Source organism: Solea senegalensis, linkage group LG14, assembly GCF_019176455.1.
Source record: "Solea senegalensis isolate Sse05_10M linkage group LG14, IFAPA_SoseM_1, whole genome shotgun sequence".
Taxonomy (NCBI): Eukaryota; Metazoa; Chordata; class Actinopteri; order Pleuronectiformes; family Soleidae; genus Solea; species Solea senegalensis.
In genome coordinates this window covers 1339716-1344755 of record NC_058034.1, presented here as the reverse complement: position 1 = coordinate 1344755, position 5040 = coordinate 1339716, and positions in this window count along the sequence as shown.

Here is a 5040-nt window from a genome sequence, read left to right as displayed (position 1 = left end):
ACATATTAAAGTTTGACTTTTTTGTCACATTTTGGACGACATACTAAAGTATGACTTTTTTGTCACATTTTGGACGACATACTAAACTATGACGTTTTTGTGATTTTTTGGACCACATACTAAAGTATGACGTTTTTGTGATTTTTTGGAACACTTACTAAACTATGACATTTTGGACAACATGCTAAAGTTTGACTTTTTTGTCACATTTTGGACAAGATACTAAAGTATGACTTTTTTGTCACATTTTGGACGACATACTTAGTACTAAGTATGTTCAAAGTAGTTAAATTGAGTCCTCTTAAAAGTATATTCAATTCAATTCAATTTTATTTGTATAGCGCCAAATCATAACATACATTGTCTCAAGGCACTGTACATAGGCAGGCAAGTACAGACATAACAACTGTCATTCCCTACAATTAACTATACACTGTGTATACACAGTGTGTGTATATATATATATATATATATGTATATATATATACATATATCATAATCACCATTCTTCTTTCTTTTACTTCCCTTCACGACATATTAAAGTTTGACTTTTTTGTCACATTTTGGACGACATACTAAAGTATGACTTTTTTGTCACATTTTGGACGACATACTAAACTATGACGTTTTTGTGATTTTTTTGGACCACATACTAAAGTATGACGTTTTTGTGATTTTTTGGAACACTTACTAAACTATGACATTTTGGACAACATGCTAAAGTTTGACTTTTTTGTCACATTTTGGACAAGATACTAAAGTATGACTTTTTTGTCACATTTTGGACGACATACTTAGTACTAAGTATGTTCAAAGTAGTTAAATTGAGTCCTCTTAAAAGTATATTCAATTCAATTCAATTTTATTTGTATAGCGCCAAATCATAACATACATTGTCTCAAGGCACTGTACATAGGCAGGCAAGTACAGACATAACAACTGTCATTCCCTACAATTAACTATACACTGTGTATACACAGTGTGTGTATATATATATATATATATATATGTATATATATATACATATATCATAATCACCATTCTTCTTTCTTTTACTTCCCTTCAGGGGTGGCCACAGCAAATCAACCTCCTCCATCTCACCCTGTTCTCCGTATCCCCCTCTCTCACACCAACCAGCCTCATGTCCTCCTCCACTACATCCATAAACCTTCTATTTGGTCTTCCTCTTGACCTCCTGCCCGGCAGCTCCAACCCCAGCATCCTTCTACCAATATACTCACTATCCCTCCTCTGTACATGACCAAACCATCTCATTCTGGCCTCTTTGACCTTATCTCCAAAACATCTAACATGCGCTGTTCCTCTGATTGACTCATTCCCGATCCTATCCATCTTCGTCACTCCCAAAGAGAACCTCAACATCTTCATCTCTGCTCCCTCCAGCTCTGCTTCCTGTCTATATATCATTAATCACCATTAATACCTGCAAACCAGCAGTAATAAGATACCCTGTTGGCAAAAGGAAGAGATAGAGGACACTAACATCAAGAATACTCCAAGTCCAGTTAAACAAAGTAAAAATAGGTCTCTATACATACTACTGTATATACCACATAAATACTATATGTACATGCATATGTTTGTGTGTGTATGTAAATATGTACGTATGTTCTGTATGTGTCACCATGTATATTTGATAGAATAATAAACATGTTTCAGTATTTATGTCCCTGGAATGAACCATTTCATCAAACTGCAGGCCTTCTGCTCCAACAAATGTGATGGAAAGAACAACATCAATGTGATGACACGTAACGGTTTCCTTCACCCTGAATGGCCTGACATGCAAACACCCTTAAAATATGTTCACCATCATGTGTACATCTATTTGCCCATGGAGTCATAGCATGTCCATACACCATGTGTATGCGTGGCTGGGTTGTACAAACGCACACAGTAGCAGATTGAACGGGACACATGGGAAGAATGTACATATGGTAGTGTGATTATTTTCTGCCTGTGGGTTTCAGGTGGCTGTGTTCCCCACTCTAGCACCAGAATAATAAAGTTTCAAGTCTTTTGAATGATTTGAATCATTGTGTGTGCCGCACAGGTCCCTGCAGCTAAATATGGATCTGTTTTCAGCCGCCGTCAAATATTGGAGGAAGAATTCATGTTTACAGATAATCTCATCGTTTCCCGCTCTGGCATCTGAATGGAGCGCACCAGTCTGTTTGTCCTTGGCTCTGACTTATCTCTGCAGCTTTTGTTGCAGCTCACTTCAATATTCTTCACCCGGGGCTAGACCACTTTTAGACATATAAATGGTTGACCTTGGAACCGCCTTGGGACGCAAAGTAAACAGACTCAGGCCACTCCCTCACCTGAATCACATTAACAGTAACAGGACTATGAAGTGGGGTGAATGAAAGGTTTAATTGGTATAAAAACCATGTAACGGATTTACCTTCAAAGCGTGGGCTTTCAGGAAGTGGTCTTGTGGTCACACCCACCCTGTATTAGCTCAATATTGCATCTCTGTGAAAAGAAGTAGGCCACCTGGTATCAGATGGCTTCTCGATATCTTTTTTTTTTTTTGTTGGCTGGGACTTCACAACAATAAAATCATGCTTGCACGTTGGGACAGTGTGCAAGACAAAGACTTTTGAATTCCAGGTGTTAACGGTCATATTTGAAACTGCAGTGCATATAGCTTTAAAATATGAAGAAATGTCTTTTACAATCAAATCATTGTCAAACGATTTCATACAACACTTATAAAGTATTCGGTTTGTCAGAATAGTGGTGTGTAATAGCTGCATTCCTGGCTGCACTGCCCACAGGAAGTGATTTGTTTCTTTATCAGGACAGACAGAGGTATAACAACATTGGGCGAGTCCGAGTAAAGACAGGTTTAAACATTTCAGAGCACTGTGGGAAATTTCTGTTTCCTGTAGTGTTTAAGATAACAATTAACTAACAGTCAAGCTGTGAATGAATGCTGGGGAAATGACTGTATATGATAAGGAAGGGTCAACGTAAGGGTTGCACATAATGGCATCTGTTGGTCGTAAACATTAGATAACATCTACTGGGGTCATAAACATTAGGTATGGTGTCCGTTCTTGTTTTACTTTGATGTTTCTGTATAAATGGTAAAGCTTTCTGGAGAAAGACCTTCTTGGTGACAGGGTCTCTCCTTTATGCATGAAGTAAAGACATGATTTACTGAACACTGATGACTCCAGAATTTCTTTCACAGCACAAAGAAGCTCTGAACACAGTTGCAGAGAAGCAAGTGCTGCTGCAGGTGGTTAAATCCACCCAGAGGACAACTGGACGCACCTTACCCCCCTCCCAGACATCTACACCAGCAGATGCAGAGACAGAGCAGTCTGAATCATGGCGGACAGTTCTCACTCTGCACACATGCTGTTTGCCCTGCACTCATTAGGCAGGAAGCTGTGCAGCATCAGGGGCAAGGACCACAAGACTAAAAAACAGCTTCTTTCAGGATGCTGTGAGACTGTTGAACTGTTCTACTGCCGCTCCTGTTGCACTTTAAAAGTTGGAGCACTTTTTTAAAATCATAATGCTGCTGTTGTTGCTGTTATTTATTGATTTGTTGGTTTTACTTTATCTATATAACAAATCTTTTTTACCTGTAACTATCGGGGACAGAGACTGGGGTACCGTATCTTGTTATTCGTGTTCCTTATGTGTTGAATGACAAAATAAAGCTCCTTTATCCTCCTTGATTCTTGATGACAACTTTCAAAATTGAATTATACAGCTCAGAAAAGCTTGGTAGTTTAATAGTTTGATGGGACTATTGTTCAGCAAAGGTTTCTATGTGACAACCTCAAAATCATAATGTGACAATTATTTGCACAAAATGTACCCTTCGAGTGTGCAAAACACTTTGTCAACAGAGCTCAGGTTAGCACCACTTTGAATGTAAAAGCTCTCACTTCAGAAGCCGTATACAGTACTTTGGATGGATAGCAATGTCACTGTGTTGATTTGTAGGCAATTTCACCACCTTGGTTGAAAATGAATCCAAAAATATCTGAATTATCTGAGAAACTATTGGATAAATTGCGGTGAACTTTCGAGCATTCATACTTTCCTCGCCAATGAATCCTAATGAGCACCACAAGGCTGACATTTGTGGCTTTGAGTGAAATGTCTTAACAGCTACAGAGTGAACTGCTGTGAAGTTTGGTCCAGACGTCCATGCCTCCCTCGGGGGAGCCGGGATGTCATTATTTGCAGTGGCTTTGGAGATTTTTCTGTCTTTTTCAATTTCAATTTGTCCAATATGCTGTCAGCATGCTGACATTATCATTAGCTCACAGCACCATGAGTCTAAGAAAAGCTTCAAAGCGAGGCGGCAGACAAACGAGGTCAAAGTGAACAACTCTAGAATGAATATTGTTGCGGTGCATGATAACGGACTCATTTTGAATTCGCTTAACAAAAGACCAGTATTAGCGCCATAGCCCTCTCTAAATATTAAATAGTGTGGGTTGTGTTCATGCACAGGAAGCTTAAAAAGTTGGTTCTGATCAGTTCACAACAGCTTCAGAGGAATATAATGAGCACCAAGAAACGGGCTTCAATCAGTGATATCAAACAGCAGCTGGCACTAATGGTTAACAGATGATTTCTTCAGATATGAGGATGCATCCTATCCTGTTGAGTCATGGTCAAATACAGCAGGAGAATAATGAGACCCTTTAATGTCTGAAAAAGTTCAACATTTTCCTCAAAAGGGCAAAGAACAAGAACGTTGATTGGATGTTTTTCCTTCTTCATCTCTTCTTTCTCTGTGAACAGCTAAGGTGTTTGACCTGGGGTCACTTTTGTTTTCATGTGTGATCTTGACATTTGATTTCTCCGCTCCTCCGCTCTTTCTTGGTGTGTGGTGGTGGACAAACAGGGTGGTGCCCCCGCTCGGTGCATTTGAAGGGTTTTTGTGCTTCCAGCTGCACGAGGTTGATGATGTATCGTATTCTTTTGAAACCAGGGTTGTCACTCCCAACAACAGCCAGTGGACCATTGTCAGTGTCGTGTATA